The 24793-nt window shown below is 40.4% G+C and overlaps 1 protein-coding gene across 3 annotated transcripts in view; it reads left to right on the forward strand.

Moving 5' to 3' along the window:
• Positions 1-77: 77 nt before the first annotated feature.
• JADE2 (jade family PHD finger 2) overlaps positions 78-24793 on the forward strand; it is a 132854-nt gene continuing 108138 nt past the window's right edge. For 2 of the 3 annotated variants that reach the window (XM_010971623.3, XM_010971628.3), the window contains exons 1-2: positions 78-948; positions 19572-19844. The gene's annotated coding sequence lies outside the window, so the exon portion shown is untranslated. The remainder of the gene's footprint in view (positions 949-19571; positions 19845-24793) is intronic. The other variant, XM_074360673.1, reaches the window with a different exon arrangement.

Raw genomic sequence — 24793 nt, forward strand, 5'->3', positions numbered from 1 at the left:
CACTGCGCCACCTCCTCGCAGCTAGAGGGGCCCCCGTGGCGCGCGACTGCTCGGGAGGACCTGCCTGGAGCGCCCTCGCCGGGTGCGGCGGCCTGGCCGGGCCTGGCCCCTCAGACTTCTTCAGCCCAGGCCCCCTGGCGTGGGTGTACCCGCAGGCCGCAGGGACCGTTCTCTGTCGACCCCGCAGGGGACCGGTAGGGAAACTGAGGCTGCCAAGCAGAGAGTCAGGGCGGCCCTCTCCCATTCAGCAGCTGGATGCCTGCCGGGACTGTGCTGTGTCCTTGCCTTGGGAATTCCCCGGGCACTGGGCCCGCAGACGGGTGCTCTCAGTTCTGAGGAGTTTTATGTGTAGCTTCTCGGGGACTATTTTTGATTCATTCCCAGAGGTTCCACCCAGGTTGTGACCCTCCTTCCTGGGGCCAGTCATCCAACCAATTAAATATCTGCGAGAACCCTTTGCTAGGTGCTGGTGATGCAATGAGAGCAAATTGAGAGCGCTGCTCTAATGAACTTTACCGCCTACTGAGGGGGATAGATATTAGTGAATACTAATTGCTCAAGGGAAAATTTTCAACGTTGACAAATTTTAATGAGGAGTGGCCCAGAGTGCTGGGAGTATGAATAAGCAAAAGGCCTGATCCAGACATGGGGGTCAGGGAAATAATGCTGGCGAGCTGAGGGGTGAACAGAAGTTAACTAGTAAAGAGGAGTAGGCCGTGACAAGAGAGCTTGGCCTGGTGAGAGAGCTGCAACATTTGTACGACAAATCCTGCAGTGAGGACAGTGGAGGAGATGACCCGCAAAGATCAGCAAGGACAGTAGGTCACGGAAGGGGTTGTGGTCTAGATCCTGGAAGGAATGAGGAGCCACTGAAGGAATTTATGATACCTGTGTTTCCAAAAGACACTGCGAGGAGCCAAAATGGATGTTTCCAGAGGAGATGAGCAGGTGAGTTGGCCTGACTCTGCTGTCTGTTCTAGGGGCAGGTAAACCCACTGAGAGACAGAAGAACTTCCTTATCAGAGGTGAGTTTCCCATCCCATTCAAGTATGGTAATGGGGAAACCACTTGAGCCTCCATCAGTCAGTCCTGAGAAATTACTGACATAGTAGGCTTCCCCATCATCCCCCATCAGTATAAGGTTGAATCCAAAGCTCAGCCCAGAAGCCAGGATCCAGGGCTCCAGTATAGGTCCTAAACTGTGAGTGGAACCCAGGGGCAGAGCCACCTATATGTTGTCTACTGTTTCTGCAGCTTCTGACGGGACATCAGGGCCCGCAGCAGAAGAAACCCCAAACAGAATGGAAATACGAGGCAATTTTATGAGTAGACTGTGCCTGCAGAACCAGCACCAGGCTCAGTGACATCCCATTATGGTTAACAATAGGGAGGCATGCTATTTTCACCCTGGTGAGCAGGGAGAATATGCACAGGACTCAGTTTCTCCACATTAGTGAGGAAAAGTTACCCAGAGCTGGGGCTCCTGAAATTGACTGCAGATCACATCTCCTGAGGGGCTTGTTAAAATAGCAGATTTTCAGACTTATCACTGGATGTTGAGTCAAGGCTCCAGGTAATTGATTGCACCTGCAGCTGACTGAACTTTGAAAAACATTGACGAGGGCTTTTGGAACCAAATTCTTGGTCATTTGCTTGTATGGTGAAGAGGCTGACTCAGAAATAGGACCCTGGGCTTTGTGACCAACAGCTGCAGCTACACAGCTAACTTGGCCCCTGAGGTGTGAAAAAGCTAAGAGGTCATCCAGAAACTAGCTCATTTAGCATCATCTTTGATAATGATGAGACAGGTGCACATGTATACCTACATATAAACATATTCAAACACACATGCAGGTTATAAGAACTTAAAAGTACACAAATAGGGGAGAGAGTATAGCTCAGTGGTAGGACACATGCCCAGCATGCATGAAGCCCTAGATTCAATCCCTAGTACCTCCCTTAAAAATAAATGAATAAATAAACTTAATTACCTCCCCCCCAAATAAAAAGAAGTAAAAAATAATTTTAAAAAATACACAAATAAGTGGTCTTTTAAAAATAATATGATATTGTTAACATTATACTTTCAGAATGTAAAGTAGTCTAAGAATGTTAGTTAATATTAACATTTTACAGGCCTCTGTGACAAGTCCAGTTACTGCCCAGTTTATTGTTTCTAACTCATTTTTATAATTCAGATTTTCTTTGAGTGGAGTACACAAATTAAATATAGAACATTTTCATCACCCCAAAAAGAAACCCCATACCCATTAGCAATTGCTCCCTATTCCCTCCAGCCCCTAGCAACAACTAATCTACTTTTATCTCTGTGGATTTCCTATTCTGGACGTTTAACATAAATGGAATCATACAATATGTGATTTTTTTGTGACTAGCTTTTTCACTTATGTGATGTTTTTAAGATTCATCTATGTTGTAGCATGTGTTAGTACTTCATTCCTTTTTATGATTGAATAACTTTCCATTGTATGGATATACCTCATTTTATCCATTTATCCATTCATCAGTTGCTAGACATTTGGGTTGTTTATACATCTTGTCTGTTATGAATAATGCTGCTGTGAACAGTCATGTACAAGTTTTTGTGTGGACATGTATTTCCAATTTTCTTGGATATATAGTGTATTGCCACATCTATATTTAACTTTTTGAGGAACTGACATTGTTTTCCACAGGATCAGCACTATTCTACATTCCCACCAGCAGTGTTTGACAGTTACAGTTTCTCTATATCCTGCTCAACACTATTGTTTTCCTTTTTTGATTATAGCCATCTTAGTGGGTACAAGGCTGTATCACATTGTGGTTTTGTTTTGTATTTCCCTAAGGACTAATGATGTTGAGTATCTTTCATGTACTCATTAGCCATTTGTATATCTTCTTTGGAGAAATGTCTGTTCAGATCCCTCGCCCTTTGAAAAAAAAATGGACTATTTTTTAGAGCAGTGTTAGGTTTACAGCAAAATTGAATGAAAAGTACAGAGAGTTTCCATATACCCCATCTTCCTCTACCCCCACCACACACAGCCTCCTGCACTATCAGCATCTCTCACCAGAGAGTCCATTTGTTACACTGACACATCATTATCATCCAAAGTCCACAGTTTACATTAGAGTTCATACTTGGTGTGGTACATTCTATGGGTTCTGACAAATGCGTAATGACATGTATCCACCATTATATGAATATACAGAATAGTTCTACTGCTCTAAAAATCCTAACAGTGTTTTCTGAAGAGCAAAAGTTTTTAATTTTGATGAAATCCAATTTATTTTTTCTTTCATGAGTCATACTTTTTGGTCCTATCTTAAGAAATCTTTGTCTAACCCAATGACATAAAAATTTCTGTTTCTTTCTGGAAGTTTTATAGTTATGGGTTCTACATTTAGGTCTGTAATTGATTTCAGGTTAGTTTTTGTATATGATGCAAGGTATGGGTTGTCAAGAGCAACAAAGGATACAAGATTTTACCCTACTTGCAAGCTAATAGGTTACCCTGCCACAGTTTCATTGAATTCTGGCAAAATACTTGTATCCTAAGATAGAGACAAAGAACTTTATGACTCACAACACAGCAAGCAGCATGAGCTTCATGTTTGCATTGGTTTTCCTTGTCCCCTGAGTCCCACAGGGGCCATGCTGAAGGGCATGAGTAGATAAAGTACAAACAGGGACACACAGTGGGTTTATATAACAGCTGAGGAACCGCAAGTTTAGGGAACATCAGTCTTTTATAAAGGACTGCAAGAAAACCTGCCCAACCTTTGCCCCAGAGCAATATATTATCTTTTTTATCTGGACAGTAAACAAACTTACCCTTTGCTCTGAAGGTAGACCCTATCCCTAGGCTGCTTCTTGGACAACTATCCTTGAACAGACAGTCTGAAACAAAAGGGCAGTTAGTTTCTAACTCTTAAGATGTGCAGATACATGAGAGACCCGTGGAAAATTATTTCCCAACATAGGCTGAGACTTTTTTTTCTTTGTTTGCATGTGATTGTCTAATTGGTCCAGTACAATTTCTTGAAAGGACTATCTTTTTTTCTGTTCAATTACTTTAATACCTTTGTCAAAAATTAATTGACCATATATGTGTGAATCTATTTCTGGATACTCTCTTCTGCTCCATTGATCTATGTGTCTATCTTTATACCAATACCATATTGTCTTGATTACTGTAGATCTGGAATTAGCAAACTTTTTCTGTAAAGGGTGGGCTACATATAATTCCTGTTGCATACTTTTGTTTGTTTCTTTTCTTCAACCCTTTAAAAATGTAAAAGGCATGAGCCTAACAAAAATAGGCTGTAGGCTAGATTTGGCCCATGGTCCATAGGTTGCCAATGCCTGTTGTAGCTTTATAGTAATCTTAAAATCGGATCCTTTGAGTCCTCCACCTGTGTTCTTTCACAAAATTGTTTTGGCTGTTTTAATCTATTTTTTCAATACAAATTTTAGTAATAGTTTCTCAATTTTTAGAAAAACAAAGCTGCTGGGATTTTAATTCAGATTATATTGAATCTATAGATCAGTTGGGGGAGTATTAACATCTTAACAATATCAAATCTTCCAATCCATAAACATGGTATATCTCTCCATTTATTTAGGTCTTATTGTTGTGGTACATTTTAAAATCTGATCAAACATTAGATATAAACATGTATTTGCCACTTTATTTGTTCTTCTTTTTTACATCTTACTTCCCATCTGGTTTCATTTTTCTTCTACCTGAAAAATTTGTTAGCATTTCCTTTTGTACAGGTCTGCTGGTGGCAAGCTTACTTTTTCTCAGCTAGAAAATGACTATATTTTGCCTTCTGTATTATTTATACTACTGCATAACAAATTACTCCAAAACTTAATGACTTAACACAGTAAACATTTATTATCTCCTTTCCTTCTTTCTACTCGTTTTTCCTTTTTCCTCTTTTTGGTCTTCCTCCTACTAAGATTGTCTTCTAGAACATTCCTTACCAATTCTTTTAATGATGGGCCTGGAAACCTTAAAAGAATTCTAGAAGATACTTTAGAAAGTACTCAAGAATGCTTCTATTCAGTTCTTTTTACTGCTAATTTATTTCTCATGTCTACATTGCATTGGTTACTAAATTTAACATATCGTAAATATTACTGTCTCTAGTATTTCCCTGTTAAGGAAACCTTTCCTTTTCTCCTGGGAAAAAAGTCCTATTTTTGCATTTTGAGGAAATATCCATTGATTCCCATTTTACTGAATGTCTTGTTTTTAATCAAGAATAAGTATTTGATTTTATCAAATGCATTGTCAGTATTTGTAAAGATAATTATATGATTTTTCTATTCAGAACTATTAATATGGTGATTTTTTTCTTTATTTAAAAAATTTATGATTACTTTTAAATTGTAGTATAGTCAGTTTACAGTGTTGTGTCAATTTCTGGTGTACAGCATAATGTTTCAGTCATATATATGTACATACATATATTCATTTTCTTTTTTTTTAATAGACTTTATTCTTTTAGAGCAGTTTCAGGTTCATAGCACAGTTGAGCAGAAACTACAGAGAGTTCACATATAGCCCTCCACACCCACGCATATATACTCCCCTACCCTCAACATCCCTCATCAGTGTGGCGTATTTGGTACAATCAATGAACCAACGTAAACACATTATTATCAACCAAAGTCCATAGTTTACATTAGGGTTCACTCTTGATGTTGTCCATTCCATGGGTTTTGACAAAGGCATAATGACATGTAGCTACCACTATAGTATCATATAGAATTATTTCATTGCCCTAAAAATCCCTTGTGCTCCATCTATTCATTCCTCCCTTCCTCCCTCTCCCCAAACTCCTGGAAACCACGATCTTTTTATTGTTTCTGTAGCTTTGCCTTTTCTAGAATGTCATTTGGTTAAACAATTTGTATCCTTTTCAGACTGGCTTCTTTCATTTAGTAGTATGTCTTTTTTAAGTTTCTTCCATGTCGTTCATGGCTTAATAGATCCTTTTTTTTTACTGCACATATATTTTTTAATTTACATGTATGTACTGTTCTTTGTTTCTAAGAACATTTAGAGCTTTAGCTTTTTAAACTTAGATAGTTATCAAAGGAATAAAGCCAACCACAAAATAAGAATGAATTCAAAAAGATACATACACCCTGTTATTAACAGCAACATTATTTATAATTGCCAAGATATGGAAGCATCCTAAGTGCACATCAATAGTTGAATAGATAATGAAGATGCAGCATATATATACATGATGGAATACAACTCACCCATAAAAAAGAAGGATATTTTGCCATTTGTGGCCCTTCATTCACTTTTTTTTAACTTCAAAACCCAGAATTTTGTAACTGGCAGAGACATTTCCATTACAACAAAAACAACAAAATACCTAGAAATAGACTTATTCTTTTTCATTATAGGTTCCCTGTGCTATACAGTATAAACTACTGTTTATCAATTTGGTGATTTATTAGTAGATTTTATATATTGAAACTTATTTCTTTATCTGTTATGAATTCCATCTGGCCCCAATTATTATTCTTTTAGTGTACTTTTGGATTCTGTTTGCCAAAATTTTATTTAGGGTTTTTGCATTGATATTTATAAATGAAATTGGATTCTTGTCATCCTTATTATATTTTGGTATCAATGTACTTGTATTTGTTTTTTATAAAAATAATTTACAAGCTCTTTTTCTTTTTCTAGGCTGTAGAGCATTTTAAATACCATTGGAAAGGGGGAGGGTATAGCTCAGTGGTGGAGCTTGTCCTTGGCATGCATAAGGTTCTGGGTTCAATCCCCAGTACTGCCATTAAATAAATACATACATACATAAATACCTAATTATCCCTCCCCCCCAAAAAAAATTGGAATCATCTGTTCTTTAAAGGTTAGTAGATTTGTAGAATTCCCCTGTGAAAAAAAGGGCCTCGTGTTTCTTGGGTTTTTTGAGGAGGTGAAAGGTAAATATTTGATGAATTTTATTAAATTAGTTTTTAAAAATTACCTAATTAAATTATTTATTGTAATTTATATAATATTACATTCATAATTATGCACAATATTTTATCTTATTAAAATAATTCTAATTATTTTATGCAAATTGGTCTATTTTGGTTTTCTAGCTCTAGTTTTCTGATAAAATTATACATTTCATATAGGTTTTCAAATTGAGTTGCATAAAATTATATAAGTTATTCTCATATAGTTTTTTGTTTTTCTTTGTTTCATTTTATTTTCTAGTGTTTGCTTGACTCTCACTTGTAATTTCTTATTTGGGATATTTGTACATTTCCTCTCCTTTTTTTAATGATTAATTTAGCTTGTAAGTTACCTTATTTAGTGATGATTTTCTAAGAACAAGCTTATTTATTTATAAGTTCTATTTTATTTTTATTATATTAACTGGTTAATTTCTGTATTTATCTTGATTAAATTTTTCCTTTGCTTTCTTTTGGTTTATTTCAGTTATTTTTCTAGCTTTTTGAGCTGGCTGGGTTTTTTTTTGTTGTTGTTTGTTTTTTTGTTTGTTTGTTTTGGTAGGGGGAAGGTAATTAGATTTATTTATTTTGATTTTATTTTTTAGATAGAGGCACTGGGGATTGAACCCAGAACCTCATGCATGCCAAACACATACTGTACCACTGAGCTGTACTCCACCCCTGCCAAGCCAGCTGTTTAATTCACTTATTTTTCTTTCTTTTATGTTTATGTGATTGTTTAAGGCTATGAATTTTCCTTTGTGTACTACTTTAGCTGTACACATAGGTTCTTCTGTATGGTACATTCTTTATTATTGTTTTCTAGAAATTCTGCATTATTGAATTTCTATATTCTGTTTGATCATGGAATTACTTAATATAGACCTCCCACACACACCCAAATAGGAAGGCACTTTTTTTTGTTTTCAGAATGTGTTATAAATGTCTGTGTTTATTGTGTTATCATAGAATGCTTTCTATGTTATTTTTACTGTGGAAATTTAATGAAGTTTGGTTTGAGGCCTGACTTATAATCTTGTGTGTATGCAGGAATTTCCCAGAGCACTTGAGAAGAAAGTATGTTCTCTATTCTCAGGGCCCAATATCTGATATATATCAATAATATCTGCCTTTTTGATTGTATTGTTTGGACTTCCACATCCTCATTAATTTGACCACTTGATCTGTTTTAGATTGGGAAAGGTGAAATCAAATCTTTTATTATTAATGTGTGTTATGATGTGGTTTCTTTGGTGTTATGATTCCTGCTTACCATGTTAGTAACTCATAGAGTTTAAGCTATGTTCAATACTTCTAAATGGAGTCACAGTGGCCAATGTTATTATTCCACATTAGTTGTTTTGAAATGTCTGATGTAGATCTGTGAATGTTTTAGAGTGAGAAATTACAGGTTACTTTAGGTGAGGAATTTGTTTGTAACATCTGTAGGAAGACTTCACTGGAACAACCAGTAGAGACAAGACCCCCTGGGGTGTAACCCTTATACCCTATATTGGTGGAGTCCTTAAAATAAGACCATTGAGTCAGGCGACTTGAAGACTTTTTGCTAAAGCACCCAACTCCACACTGCTGACAGCTGTTCCAAATTGACACTGCTGGAGACTGAGCAGAGACCAGTTGAAGGGACTGGGGACTGCTGCTGAGATGTCTCCTTCTGGGACTTCCCCTTGTGGTGGTTCACTACCCCTTTTCTATATTTACTTCTTTGACCAACCTGTTGTGCACTAATTGTGTGCAGTAAACCAAGTGATTGGTGAATTGAATATTGGCTACATGTAGTATATTTCCAATCTTGTGTTCTTACATGGCCTTACAGCTGGGCCCTGTCACAGTATGTCTTTGTCTAAATCTCCTTGCATCTCTATAGTTCTATTAATGTGAAAATTCCTGTAAAATTATTTGGTACATAGATATCTTATAACTTAAACTTTCATGGTGAATTGTAGCCTTTAGCATCAAAAAGTACTTCTCCTTATCTTGTTTAAAGCTTTTTGTCCTGAATTCCCTGGTGTCAGATATTAAGATTTTTAATGTTTATATTTTTCTGGTATGCTTTTCTTTGCCCATCCTTTCACTATTAATCTTTCTGAATCATTTTATCTTAGATGTATACAGCGTAGGGTTGGATTGGGCTTTGCAATCTATTTTGAAAACCATTTTAAAAATAGATGAGTTAAACCTACTTATATTTATTGAGATGACAGATACATTTGGTTTCAATTCTGTCATGTTATTTTATGTTGTGTTTTCTTATGTATTTTTGTATTTGCCCTTTCTCTTTTTAAAATTTTTATTTTATTTATTTTTAAAACTGAAGTATAGTTGATGTACAATATTATGTAAGGTACAGGTGTACAATATAGTGATTCACAATTTTTCTTAATGTAGTTCAGATATTTAGGAAGGTTTGTATTTTTTTCTAGGATTGTATTTATTTCTTTATTATTATTTTGTACTGATGTATAGTTGATTTAAAATGTTGTGTTAGTTTTTGGCATACAGCAGAGTGATTCAGTTACACATATATGTATATATATTCTTCCTTATATACTTTTCCTTTATGGTTTATTACAAGATACTGAATATAGTTCCCTGTGCTATACAGTAGGACCTTGTTGTTTATCTATTTTAGATACACTAGTTTGGGGGTTTTGTTTTTTTTTTTAATTGAAGTATAGTTGATTTATAGTATTGTGTTAGTTTCTGTACAGCATAATGATGCAGTTATACTGTTTTCCATAGTGGCTGCACCAATTTACATTCCCACCAACAGTGTTGGAGGGTTCCCTTTTCTCCACATCCTCCCCAGCATTTATTATTTTTTCTCCATTTTTAAAATTAAAGTGTAGTTGATTTACAATGTTGTATAAGGTTTCTGTTGTACAACATAGTGATTAAGGAATATCTCTCTCTCTCTCTCTCTCTCTCTCTCTCTATATATATATATATATATTATTTTTTTCATACAGGTTACTGCAAGTTGTTGAATATAGTTCCCTGTGCTATACAGTAGGACCTTGTTTATCTATTCTGTACATAGTAGTTTGTATCTGCTAATTCCAAACTCCCAGTTTATTCTCCCCTCTCCACTTCCCTGTTGGTAACCTTAAGTTTTTTTTCTATGTCTATGAGTCTCTTTCTGTTTTGTAAATAAGTTGGTATGTGTCATTTTTTTAGATTCCACTTATAAGTAATATCATATGATCTTTGTCTTTCTCTGACTGACTTACTTCACTTAGTATGGTAATCTCTAGGTCCATTCATATTGCTGCCAGTGACATTATTTCATTCCTTTTTATGGCTTTTTTTTGTGTATGGTGTAATGGAGTGTTCTAACTTCATTGATTTATATGCCGCTGTCCAGCTTTCCCAACACCACTTGCTGAAGAGACTGTCTTTTCTGCATTGTATAGTCTTGCCTCCTTTGTCGAAGATTAATTGGTCATAGGTGTATGGGTTTATTTCTGGGCTTTCTGTTCTGTTCCATTGATCCATATGTCTGTTTTTGTGCCAATACCATGCTGTTTTGATTACTGTAGCTTTGTAGTCATGTCTGAAGTCTAGGTGGGTTATGCCTTCAGTTTTGTTCTTTTTCAGAAGGTTTGTATTTTTATTCTAGAGGTTACCTTTTTTTTTTTAATGAGTAAAAGTAGATCTATTTAGAGAGATGTACATGGGGCCAGGAAGGGGGGCTTGCTTAAAGTAAAGGTAGACACACACTCCATAGACAGGGTGCAGGCTGTCTCCGAAGGCAAGAGAGAGAGCACGTGACCTAGAGGTTACCTTTATAAAATACCCTCGATCCACTTTTTCTTGGGATTGTATTTTGATTCCTACTATGAGCAACAGTATAATTACCTTGTAATCTCATCCTCTCCCTTCTCCTCTCTGCCATCATTCAGTCAATAGAATGATCAGTCTTAGTGCTTAGGTTGAGTATGCATAAGCTTCTACTTGATTTGGAAATATTATCCTTTGAATCCAGTGATTTGAGGTGATTAGTAAACTCATTCTTATTCCTTTCTTCTCACTTTCATCTTCAATTTTTTTATTAGTAATGAGAAATGCCTACAATATTAAGTAAGGCATGTAATATCTGCATTCTGATCTGTCACTCTAATGTCTATATTTGTTTTACTCTTATTTCTACAGTTAAATACATTCGATGGTTGAGGAAGATCCTTTTATCCTGATTTCCTCAGGCTTGCTCAGGGGTGCTAAGATTGGTGTTCCACGGTTCTAATAGGTTCCTTTGAATGGGTTCATGAGAAATAGTGTTCCTTGATTTCTTACAGATTTTTAAATGTTGTCTTTATGCTTGAAGATCAGTTTGGCTGGATAGAATTCTTGGCCCATACTTTCCTTCCTTTGAGGATCTTGCAGGTGTTACTTCACTGTGGTAGTGATGCTTGCCCTGGAGAAGTGGTAGAGGGGTGGAGAGGTGGGGCCCAGGGAACTGTCTGTTGCCAGAGTGACAGACCTCAGACACAGACTCTGTAAGAAGAGATCTCTTCTCTGAATTCTGGAGCTTGGTTGAGGAAAGCCTCTCTGCCCATCTCTGTTTCCCAGATTTCTTTACAGCCTTTGTTTCCAAGAGAATGGACCCACTTTTTAAAGTTTTGGTTTTTTTCCAATGCTTTCCAAGACTTTTCACTGTCCCCAGCAATCTTGCTTTGTTCAGTTTAGGCCTTGTTCTCATAGTTCCCTTTCAGAGTGGTATCCCTCCCTTCTGGAAGGGAATCTTTGCTGGAGGTTCCTGAGCTCTCTGAGGCTCTACATTCCTCCATCCCTCAAGGTTTTTCACCAGGTTTACTGCCCTGGCAGCTCTTAACAATATTTTGCAGTTTGTGTTTTTCTCCTGGTTTCACCAAATATGTGTTGACAGATTTGTTTCTGTCCTTGTTGAGTGTGAGACAACTAAGAGCTAAACTGCTGCCATGTTCCTTCTGAAATGGAACGTTTTCCTATTTTTAAATAATAACGAAAAATATTAATCAGTGCCACTGAGACATCCTTTCAGCCAAACCTCCAGGGACATTCAGTTTTGTTTTGTTTTTTTTTCCTTCTGACAAACTCCTTGAAGTGAAATTCCTGGTTAAAAAAGGCACGCACACTTTAAAGCTTTTACAGTGTTTTACCAAAGTACCCGGTAGAAAATGTGTACCTATGTTTCCATTCCTATCTGCCACAGGCTTCCTCTTTAAAGCCAGTGAACAGTTACTGCAATCACTGCTCACACATTCTTACATTTCTAGACTCTCTTGAACAAAACCTTCCTTTTCCTGGTGCAGCACCCCAACTCTGTGACCAATGCTCTGTAGGGAGCCCCAGGCCCGAAGGCCCTGGCACAGAGGCATAAAGTTGGAAAAACAGTTAGTCCTTATTTACCCTCCAGCACCTTCTGCTATTTTGTTCTGATCTTTGGTCTTGAAAAGGGGGGCCAATCTGACAGGTGAAAACACTACTGAGGATGACTCAAGAAGGCCTCCTAGTGGGCGCTCGGATGAGAACAGGGAACCATGGACCCCAGGGTTTCCTTTTTCTTCCCACCTCGGACAAGCTCAGCAAATAACCTAAATTCGTAGTGGTCCTGGAGGTTTCAAAGGGGAAAAAAATACCTACTTTCACTCCATAAATGACAAAACTGTTCCAAAATAGCCACATGGACTGGAGAAGCAGTTTTATTCTTGCACAACTTGCCTTGGAAAAATAGAGGTGCATTGAAAATACCAAGTGGAGAGAGCTCTTGAAGCTCTTGGAGGTGGTTTCCCAGCCTATGCAGAGGAAGGTTTTCCCAGGCAAAGCTGGAAAACACTAAAAGCTTTGAAGCCTTGGGATCCATGGTTATTAAAAAGTGTCTAAATTCCAAATATTCCTCTCCAAGGGCTTCTCCTGAGTCCCGACTAGCCAACAACACTGAGCTCTCACAGGGGCAAATAATATGCAAAACTCTTTAAAGCCTGCTTATAATTGCCTCAAATTAACATCACAAGGCAGTGGAAATCACATTCCCCAAAGGTTTCCCCCTGCAGGAAGTTACCTCGCTCCTTACAGCAAAGGTAGTAAAGATTAAAATCAGGTTAGCCTCTGTTTTGCAAAAGTTTGTAAATCTATTATTTATATTCATATAAGATGGCGTTTCTGTATCAAAATGCATGAATGTTTTAACCTGTTGTAAATGTAACCCCAGGCTTTTTTTTTTTTTATGTTGAATTAGAGATTTCTCTGTCAGAAATCTTAAGATTGAAGTTCTTATAACAGTAGTTGAGTGGCTGCTTTTACCTAACTGAATGGATGTTCAGCTTTTGGATCACAGAAAGTAATAGTTCTTTGCTATTTTGTACGCCTCAGGCCATACCAGGAGTTCAGTCTGAGTGCCTTATTTTAAGCACAGTGTCGATGAACTTAAGTGCTTATAAGGAAGGAGATGGAGGAGGGGAGCCGGAGACCAGGTTACATGGGAGCACAGGACACAGTTGAAGAGGCCCTTTGACTGTCTTCAGATCTTTGAAGGGCTGTTTTGTAGGCAATGGCTCATTCTTCATAGCTTTTCAAGGCAAGCGTAAAGGCCAAAGAGTGAGAGCTATATAAAATTAGGTTTCGTCTTTATTTTTTATTTATTGTTTTGCAGATATGATTTACTTTTTTAAAAAATTGTAGTTGATTTACAATGTTGTGTTAATTTCTGATATACAGCATAATGATTAATTTAGACATTATATATATTCTTTTTCATAATAGGTTATTAAAGATGTTGAATATAGTTCCCTATTCTATACATTAGGACCTTATTGTTTACTGTATTAGATTTCATCTTTAAATAGAAGAATTTTAAACAATTAGAGATGTGTGAAAAATACAAAATGCTTCCTTGGGTTGAACCAAGCTACTCCCAGTCATCTCACATCTACAATAAATTCATGATTGAACTAGCTACATAATTAAATATTTTATAATTAAAAAAAATGACCACAGCTACTTGTTTTTAGAAAGCCTTGAAAATGTTTAAGAAAAGCAAATTCTTTTGTTTATTCTTTTAGTTTTGCAGAATAGGACCCTGTGACCAATCATCTTAATCCCAATTGGATTTCTGAAACCCGTTGCTTACCTGGCTACCTTTGACATCTACTCACATAAGGAATAATCAATAACAAAACAACAAAAATGCTTTACATTTGTGTTCTTCCTCATTTTTTAATATCCAGATTTTAGCTATTTCTCTTTCTCTATATACATTTATGTAAGTATATTTCCAAATTATGTATTTATATATTCCAGAGATAATTTTAGGCTTCAGGAGAACTCACATATCCTTTTTATTAATTCTATTAACCCCAAAGAACAGTTTTCCCAGCACAAAAGGGAGAAAATGATTACATTCCTATCATTAGTTAGTGGTGGTAAAGGATTTCCCCACAGTTCAAGAACAAAATCCTCCTTTGTGAATGAAACTCTTTAGTAAGCACACTGTACACTTTCTGTGTAAGAAATTTGCTTAAAGAGATAGTTTTTCAATAAAAAGCACGAGAGGGTGATACGGATATGGTTCCACTCTGGAATTCACCTAAATTGAGGTTGCTGTTTATCTGGCCCTGCCCTTTCTCAAGAAAGAAAATGCAGTGAAGGGATGATGATGACTGTCAAGAGCCCTGGGCTCAGCTCCTGTGCCCTGAGGGACAGATGGAAGGAGAAGGCCTGGGGGTGTTGGGCCTAGGGTGGATCCTGCTGCCAGTCACAGGGCAAGAAGTGCACTCTTTTAATACTTCTAGGTGCACCCAGACTAGCACCCATGGACCACACCATGACTAGATACCAAATGATTTCTCAGCATCTGACCAGGAAGTTTTGTCAGTTGCTATTCATTCTCCCACGCTGAATATTAATTGCAGATGAACTTTCTGGTTTTACTCTCTCTTTAGCCATAGGACTAACCTGTGGGACTAGTGAAAGGAGAGCCCACATTTTAGGGTGCCAGATTTTAAAAAAAATACTGGGACCTTGATTAAATTTGAATTGCAGATAAATAACAAATAATTGTTTAGTGTAAGTGTATCTCAAATGTATTTTCTCTGGCAACCTACCACATTTTTCCAATCAGTATTTAAGACTTTGAAAGGAAATGAGTGAATGAATGACTAAATGGTGAGGAAGATTAACAGAATAGAAACAAATCACAGAGATGTAATTAATGAATATCTAACACTTTGAAAATTTTTATTTTTGTCAATTTAAAATATTTTCTATTAATTTTTCTTTTAAAATTATTTTTTATTTTTATAAAAATAACATATGTACATGCAAAAACTAAAAAAGTCAAATAGTACTAAAAGGCACATGGTGAAAAATAACAGTCTCCTATCCCACCCAACCCCTACCTCCAGTCTGATGCCCAGAGGTACCCAGTTCAACTCTGCCAACTAAAAATTGGCACTTGCCATCTGCCTCTAGAAGGATTGGATCACGTTGGCACTTGCCATCTAACTCTGCTTGGATTAAATCATAAGCTGCTGCCGCCACTGACCTCCAACACTCCCTGAAAGGAGTTCAGGGTAGAGATCAGGAATGAGGCACTCTGTCCTGTGGGAAAACTGGTAGAACAGACCTTCAGATAGATATTTTCAGAAGATTTTATGACCAAATTCTTGCATCTCCTCATATCTAGAAAAGCACTAAAATCACTAACAGTGACATCTGCTCCTTGTGACCAGCAGCAAGCCTCTGCCTAGATGTGTGCTTTTACTGCACATATGCCCTTCACTAAAATTATATATAATACTGAGTTTTCCCCTTGCCTCTTTGGAGCAGTTCCTCAGAGCTATCTGAGATGCTGTCTTCCAGGCTACAGTCCTCATTTTGTTCCAAATAAAACTCAACCCACAACTCTCATGTTGTGTGATTTTATTTGAGTCGACAACTCTTTCAGTTGTTTCTCCCAATTTTAACCTCCACCCCCATTTTTCCAAATAATTTGTTTTATAGTGCTCTTTTGTTGATTTGGCAGTTTTAAACATTACCCATTTTCTTGCACTCATGGGAGATGAGGATTGGCTTCTTTTACCCCCACCACCTACATCCTCCTTCCCTTTCTCCCAGCTTTACAACATTGTTTATCACAGACCTTGGTTAAATCAGTAATCTGTGTTTACATTATTATGGCTCTGTAAGTTTTTCTGTGTGGCATTTATTTCCTTTTACAGTTTTTGCATTATGGGGTTTTCTGTAAGTAACAATTGCATCAGATTTTTTGTTTACTCAGTTTTTGATAAACTTATTATTAATTTTCACAACCATTTAATAGCCTCTCAACATAATTTTCCACCTAGTCACACCTGTTGATTAATCTGTCTGGCCCATTTCTGTCCTGAAGTCCCCTAGTCTCTGGCTCAGAGGGGAACTCTCAGCTCTAGGCCTACTGCCCTCCTGTCATCCAGGGTCTCCTTCGCCATCATCCTGGGGAATCCCTTTACCCTCTCCTGGATATGTCTTCCTCATTCTTGGATTATTCTTTTGTTTGCGTGAAGAATTTCCTGAGAAAGGAAGCTTGAGAGACAAATTATTTGTAATCTCCCATGTCTTCTAGTATCTTTTATTCTACCATTTCTCTTAATGGGTTGGGTTTAGATTTCTAAGCTATAAATAATTCTCACTCAGAATTCTGAAGCCCTGACGCCATTATCTTCCAACTTCCAGTGTTGCTGCTGAGAAGTCTGGTGTCATTCTGACCCCTGATCTTTTTAGTTGACCTGGTTTTCCTTTCTGGGTCCTTTTGGAATCTTTTCTTTATCCCTGGTGTTCTGACATTTCATGAAAATGAACCTTAAGATATAAATCTTATTTTCTCTCCCTCAAGATTTTGAAACATTTGTAAAGCTTTCTTTTCTCCCCTCAACTTATGCGTTCTTCCTCCCTCCTGGACACCTGTCTGAGGCTCTCCTTAAATATCTGGGGATCTTGGTTCTCTGACCTTGTTTAAGAATCATGTGCTGAAGAGATGATTGGATGGTCAGCATGCTTGAGTGGAGCTTGTTTACCAGCAGACTTCCCTATGGAGAATGGTTGGTCATGAGCTGGCTCTTTTATTGGGAGTCTGTATCTGTGTCATGTCTGTAACTATAGGTCTTTCCCTTGAGTTTGCTCGGTTTCTCCAGAAAAAGAGTTCTTTAGTCTCCAGCCTGGGGTGTGCCTGGTTGCCAGGCTTTCTAGATGCAGGGTAAGGAAAAAGGGCTGGGAGTTTACCTCTTAGTATCTAGGTTTCCATTTATTCCCCATATTTTCTATTCTGCACTTCATACCCACTCTCCACAGTACCTGCTGATCTGACCCATATTCCCCAGTGAGCACCTCAAGTCTCCTGCAGGAGCGAGCGAGGTGTGGCGACCTCACTGCCCAATGGGATGTGCTATCATTCAGCCTCTTCCAGTCCTCCCGTTTGTAGCTCTGCCCTCCCTGTCCCAGCAGCGAGGCTGCTTCTCACCCAGAGGCTCTTTCTGCCTTCAGCCTCCCCCATGCTGCCATGTGACTCACCACTCCTTTCTCTCCTTTCCACCTTCCAAAAATCTGCTGACCTATGTCTGCTGCCACCTCCTCCCCTGTTCCTATTGACCTTGTGGATTTGTAACTCTTTTTACTCCTTTATGGTTGTTTGTAGTAGGGCTTTGGGAGGGAGCAGACAGAAATTCACAAGAGGCTCTTCTGCCACATTTAACCAGAAGTTCTTTAGGGTCTGTTTTCACTCTGAAACACTTGAGGGGAACAGTTTCTAGTAAAATATTTCTTGCTGTCAATCAATACAGTCACTTTTTATTTTGTTTGGGGTTAGATGTTTCTTTGTGGGAAATGGAGCAAAATCCAAACACACACATTGTTTAATCATATTAGTAAGACACTTTTGACCTTTTGAACAATCCAAATGTGTTTCTCTGTTTTTGTTTAGGAATGGGAACAGAAAAGCATGAGAGGTACTTTGAAACATCGTCCCAGCCCCAATGCTTAACAGACTTGCTCTGTCTTTTGGGCTTGAATAAAAGCAAGGGGAATACTGAAATACTGTCTTTGAATTAATCATGAGCCCCACCTCTCCTGCTATCCCGTGTTTACACATTACTGCTATTGTGTTGTATCTGCTGGCGGATCTCCTTTCATCTGCAGGCCACACAAAACCCTCTTCATTTCAAGCTGCACACGTGGCTCTTGAATTAAGAGGGCATTTTAGCAGCAACTCCTCATTCCTCTTGTTGAAGGGCTCAAAGTCTTAGGGAAGGATCACTGCTGTTTCAGTGTGCTCTGCTGTGCCCAGCTGACATACAAAGTCCAGACAAGCTTCGAAGAAAGAGCAGGGCCAGAAAGGTGGCTCTGTGGGGTGGGGCAAGGGGTTAACAGGAGAATGAGTAGATTAGGATGGAGAGGACCTTGAATGCTACGCTAAGGACTTTGCACTGTCCTGCAGACAGTAGGAAGCCACCCAAGGATCTTGAACAGGAGAGAGATATGAGACAAACTGTGCTTTAAGAAAATTAAGCTGACAGTAGCTGTGGGTAGGAGAGTTTGGAGCAGGGAAAGGCCCGAATCTAGGTGACCAGTTAGACAAAGTGGCTCTTAACCCTGGCTGCATAAATCATTGGAAGAGTTTTTTAAAAATCTGGACCCTGGCGCCTACCCTGTGAGATTTTGTTTCAGGTGATCTAGGGAGGAGACCGAGAATCTCTGTTCTTAATACATTCCTCAGGTGCAGCACTGAGCTGGAAGGCTATTGAGAGGAGCCAATACAGGGGACGAGACCTCAAACTCAGGGCTGTGACTCTGGGAGACAAAAGAGGGAACAGATTGGAGGGAGGCTGCCCTAGGCCAGTGGGAAGTTGGGGAGGGCAAGGGGGAGGGAGGGAGTCCCACCTGACCCCTCCTGATTCAGGCCTGAAGGAAGGGAGGCATGAGGAAGACCATCAAGCTGGGCCTGGACAGCCAAATGGAGGCTGGTCCCTCCTGCAAGAGAACCTAGAAGATGAGATTTAGGAAAAAATGGCAACAGGGACATTCAGGTTGCCAATGAGGCCTGGGACTTGGGGGAAGATGAATTTGTGGGCATCTGGCTCCTCCTTAACGGTCGTGGAGTACGTGAAGCTGGACAGATGCATGGCTACATGTGGGTATGTATGTGGACACAAACAGTCCTCTTCTGCAGGAGGTAGAAAGTGTGCTGGTCAGAGATTGGGCTCTGGAATCCAGAAGCCCTGTCTGTGTGACTCTGGAAGCCTCAGCCTCCTCACCTATGGAAAGCCAGTGACACCAACAGTTAACTCAATATGGTTGTTGTGATAACTTGATGAGGTGCTGCATGCCAAGGCTGGCTGGGCACAGAGCCTGGTACGCAGGGAGCACACTATAATGGTGCTCTGAGTAATACTAAAAAAATGTGATCTTCTGAAGCCAGGGAGTCATAAAGTATTTCATTCAGTGTTAGAAGACAAGTCCACATGAACCCTCTCATTTGTTGCTGCCCACTCTGGTGGCTTTTTCTGGGTATATATTTGGTGAGTACTTTGCCTTTTATTTCTAGGACTCCTGGAGAAATGACAGTCCCTTGCTGCTGCATTTAATTGGAGAGGAGCTCAGAGACCCAAGATTATAATTATGACACCTTAAATTCCGAGCCCTTCAGAAGTCTGCCTTTGCCCTCTCTGTCACCCTGAACAGCTCTGGGAACCCAAACCTTGCAGCCCCCAGAGCGTGCCCTAGGTCTCTCAGCCAGGCCTCACCTGGGAAATCTGAGTGATGGTGACAGCAGGAAGACACACAGTAAACCCAGGAGCCTGTGATGAGCTCAGAAGAGGTGAGTTGATGATCTGCTATTTATAGCCCCACTAAGAGGCTCTGGCCGCCAGCTCCATGTGAGGCTGGGTGGAAATGATGCCTTCACAGAGCTGAGAGCACAGAATGAAATTGGTGATTCATGGGCAGCAGCCACTTGAAATACAAATGCTCCCGCGCCCCAGCCCTGCTGTCCTTTCAGACGCCCACTTTGGAAGCCTGTTGAACAGAACTGCTAGCCAGCTGCCTCCTGTCTGTGTGCCTTTGGACAGGATGCAAAGACAGGCAGGTTCTGCTCCAACAAGGGGCCAAAGAAGAGCAGCAGTACTCCTCAGAGAACCCCAGGGGCCTGAGCCCACCCTTCCCAGGGCCTTGGCCAGAACCCAGGTCAGGGCTAAGTAATAGGCAAGCCCTGGGCTCGAGAGGCCTGCGGGTCAGAGAGAAAGGACAGTTCCTGCTGTTGCCCTCTGTCTCCAGGGGCAACGCTGGCCACGGAGCAGCTTCCTAATAAAGCTTGTTCTGCTGAACATGCAAAAATGTACAATGAGAAAATCCTAGTAGCTTTTTTATTTTCTGCACACCCCCTCCTCCAGTTCCGTAGCCCAGTACCTGTCACCTGAAATAGCTGTTGTTTATTTTCCTTGGTAACATCTTGGCTTCCAGGCCAAAGTCTACTTGGAGGCCCCAACTCCACTCACACTATGTGAGGAGTGTGCTGGGGGTCTCTTAGCTTCCTGCAGCCAAGACTGGATTAAAAGGGCCAAACCAGGATAATGAGGCTTAAGCCAACCAAACTCTGGGGCCAGACTGTCTGAGCTCAAATTCCATCTCCACACTGGCCAGCTATGTGGCCACCATCAAATGCCCCCCTGAGACTCAGTTTCCTCCCTAGTAAAGTGGGGGTAATAACAGAACCTACCTCACTGGGTTATGGGGAAGATGAAAACAAGGAATGTATGCGAAGCAGTAGGCACAGTGCCTGGCATGCAGAAGGGCTCAGTAAGTGGGAGCTGCTTCTGCTGTGTGCTTGTTCTTGCTGCAGTGTCTTGGTCCCTACACTGACACCACTTCTCTGCCCGCGGCATGTGGCACTGAAGCTCCTTGGGGAGGTGGTGTCCTGAGCCTCAAGAGAGATCCTTGCCCATCACAAGCATACCCCGCATCTGGCTGCCCAGCATGATAAAGTTCACACCTGGGCAGCTTGGCCCTTTGCTTTGCTTTGCTTGCTCCTGTCCTTGCCCAGGAATCAAGTGCCTATCCCTTGGGTTGGGCACTGCCTGGACTTAACCACCCTACTCTTCTGCTCCTCTAGGTTCTGGGGTGGCCCTTGGGGACATTAACTATCCCTGTCCAGTGGAGGACTCCAGTTGAAAGTCTCAGGTGTTAACTTGAGGTCTCTAACCAGCAGGTTGACCACCAAGGGAGAGCCTGAACAACAGGCAGGATTGGCCCACCTCACCCACCAGCTGGACACACAGCACAAACTGCTGATTCATGAAGGCTCATGAGGCCTTGGCTGTATATTCTCTCACCTCCAGCTGTCGGCCAAAACATAATTGTAGCTGTCACTTTGGCAGTGAGATGCTGTGACATGTCCTAATACAACTGTCTCTGCTTCACAGCAGTGAGCTTTGGGGAGGTGGGAGGAATCTGCAGCTGCTCCTGTGGAGAGAGCCATTCTGGAAAGTGGTCTGTGTGATGTTCAGCCAGGTGCAGCCTCAAGGGTGATGTGAGTATCAGGGTAAGGCTGTGCATTAGAGCAGGCAATGGCCTGCCTGCATCTACATCTGTATAATGCAATTCTGATGACATCAATTAATAAGAGAGAGACTGCCATTGAAATGAGGCATTTGGGGCAGCTATGAGGACTCGGAAAACAGCCTTTAGATTTATTCACAAGTTAGACTCCAGCATGCATGGGCTGAGTGAGTGGTTAGACAGCAAGGTACATGGCATAGGAGACAGTGCCAGAGGTACACCTGGGGCCACATTACGAAGTAAGGGACTTGGAGGCCAGGCTACGAAGCTTGGACTTGATTCTGCAGGCAATGGGGAGCCACTGAAGGACTTAAGGCAGAAAGTGATGTAGTCAGACAGCATTGTGTGTCTGGGTTCAAACATCTCCACGTAGTGGCACTCAGCAGTGGTATGCTGCTGAGAAAGGTATTCTGGAGCACCTGAAACAGCAGCCCCAGGATTTGGGGGTGGCCGTAACTCTGTGCTTCGTGGGTAAGTGTGGGAAGGGTTGCCTCTAGTCAGGCCAGCTGAGGGTGTGCAGCAAGTGAGAGGAAGCACTGAGCTCATGCCTTCCTTCCTCGGTCCTCCTAGGCCAGAGTTCATTAATGTAGCACCTGCGTGCAGGTGTGCCAAATGCAAGGGACTGCACATACTCAGGCCAAAGGTCAGGGGAGGCTCCTGAGGCTGAGATGATCCCACTGCCTGTGGGTGTTGCCTCCCCAACCACATAAACACACTAAGAAAAGAGTAGAGACAAACATCCAAGCTTGGGGGAATTCCTAGGAGGAAGGTTCTGTCCTCGTGAACTTAAATCAATGCTAGTTTATGGGTTGGTTAATGAAGACAGAAGAATATGAAGTGTTAGGAGCCATTACTAGTGAGTGAACCACCCGTGAGCATAGAAGCCAGAGCGTATCTGGACCACCATGTAAGTCAGGAGGAAGACAGGATTGAATGGACAAAAATTTTGAGTACCCCTCTCAGAAGGGCATTGTGCAAGCAGTGGTTTGGCAGTGATTCTTCCCTTTCAGCTGCAAGCCAGAGAGGGGAGATGCCTCTCAGTTGTCAGGGGAGGAAGGGCAGGGGGAAGGAATGTTCCCATTCTGGCATGATCTTTCATCAGTACTCCCTGAGCTGGGCTGCCAGGAGGGCAGGAGGGAGGGAGGGGATGCAGCAAGTATTGAACAATGAGGAAGGTCCCTCACTTGGACAGCTCCTGACACAAGGTGTGTGTGGAGGGTTCCTGGGAACCCTTTGGCCAATGCATGGAGCCTGGACCTTAGACTCTTCCCTTAGGACAGACATCACATCATAACTACCACTGGCTGCCCAGGGCTGGCTTGGAGCACTATGCCAAGATGTAGTTTTTCCTTTAAATTTTAACATGTATCAGTTTTTTTAAATTGTGAAATATAGCATAGTCAGAAAAGTCCAAACAACCATATGTACAGCTTAACAAATAATTACAAAGTTAATGTTATTTTTTAATAGAGAAAAGTATAAAAAAAGAAATCAAATGACTCTAAAGCTTTTGCCTGGACAACTTCTACTGAAATTCTTTAAACATAGTTTAAAAATTAAAATAGTACAAAAAGATATAAAATGAAAAGTAGGTGCCTCCTTCCCGTTTCCCCACAGGTGACCACTAACAGTTTCCTGTGTATCCTAAATTTTTTTCTCTGCATCACTAATGTTTCTAAAGTGAGTATGTGATCATACAGACTTTGTCTATATTTAATGATGAATTTTAAAAGAGAATATAATCATGCCTGTCCCAAGATATAAAATTAGCATGTGTCAAAGATTTAGTTTAACTCACTAATTTATGGGAGAACCATTAAAACATTATAGCCAATTCAAAGGAGAACTGAAAGTATCACATACGTTAGGTAAGGAATGCCGAAATGATTTTAGAAATGGATGCAAAACTGCCTAATAGCCATAAGGTAGTAGTCAGTTGTATTCCACTAGACACAATTTGTATTTCTGTGTACAGGAATTATTTGCATTACTATCAAGATTTTACAACTTCACTTCTGTCTTTAGACCTGAGAAATGTCTAGTCAAAGACTACAAAAGGCTGAAAGAACCTAGGTGGGTAAGTTATTCAGGACATCCACCAAATATCAACATCTTTCACAGTTTTTCCCTACACTTGTAATTGACTCCCTCACCTACATCCCTTCTAGTATTTCCCATGCCTACAACCCTCACAGCCCCGTTTGTACCAGCTGACATGCTGTATATGTTCCAGTAATGGGCCAGGGCTGTAAGCCTAACCTGGAAGAACAACTATCACCCAAGGCTGAGCCAGCCAGGTGTTCCCAAGGCTCTGACACTCTGCTTCTTTGGTGGTGAGCCCTGAAGTTGTGAGTTAGGCAGATTCAGGACTGGTGGTCATGTTGGGCCTTGTAAAAGATGGTTAAGGGTTTTGTGAAAAAGGAAACAGATTAGAAATGCAGGGAGAAAAGGCCTGTGGTCCAGCACGAAAGATAAAATGTCTGTCTAATGAGCTTCCAGTTCCTGGGATGACTTGGTGCATTTGGATTCTGTAAGAGTCCTCCTTTATTCTTGAGTCAGCTTGGGTGGGTGTCTCTTCCAGTAATTCCCTACCTAAGGGAATAGCTGACATGCAAGATGTATTATGACCTAAAGGGCTGGGGCAGTGTCTGAGGCAGTTTCCCACAGAGCCCAGGGTCTGTGTTGGCACCATGGGGCATTATGTCAGCTGCAGAGAGCAAGGAGCAGAGTGGTCTATGATACAATGGAAAAGAGTAATACCTGACTCACTCTATACCCTTGGACAATCACTCATCTCTTATGAACAGGTTTTTTTTTATCTTAAAAATGGAGGACAATGCTCCTTTCTGCCTTGCCTCCCAAGACCCCATGGAGGTCCAGTGGGAGGCATGGGTGTGAGTCTACTGCCAAGGCCAGTCATGTGGTAGGAACTGAGCCTGCAGCTCCGGCAGGACGGGAGAGCTCAGCCCCTCTGTGCAAAATGCTTTGAGATAAGAGGTTTTGTGCAAATGGCCAGTCATGATTAATTGATGGGAGGCTTTCAGGCAAAGGATCAGATTTCACAGATAAATATATATATACTTTGACTCTCCTGAGAAGGAAATGTTCATTCAGCATAAGGCAAGCATATCTAAAACAAGATTTTTCTATACTTTCGATGTGTACCTTCCCACCATCTTCATTCATTCATGACTGTATGATAATCATGAGACA

Source organism: Camelus bactrianus, chromosome 3 (assembly GCF_048773025.1).
Source record: "Camelus bactrianus isolate YW-2024 breed Bactrian camel chromosome 3, ASM4877302v1, whole genome shotgun sequence".
Taxonomy (NCBI): domain Eukaryota; kingdom Metazoa; phylum Chordata; class Mammalia; order Artiodactyla; family Camelidae; genus Camelus; species Camelus bactrianus.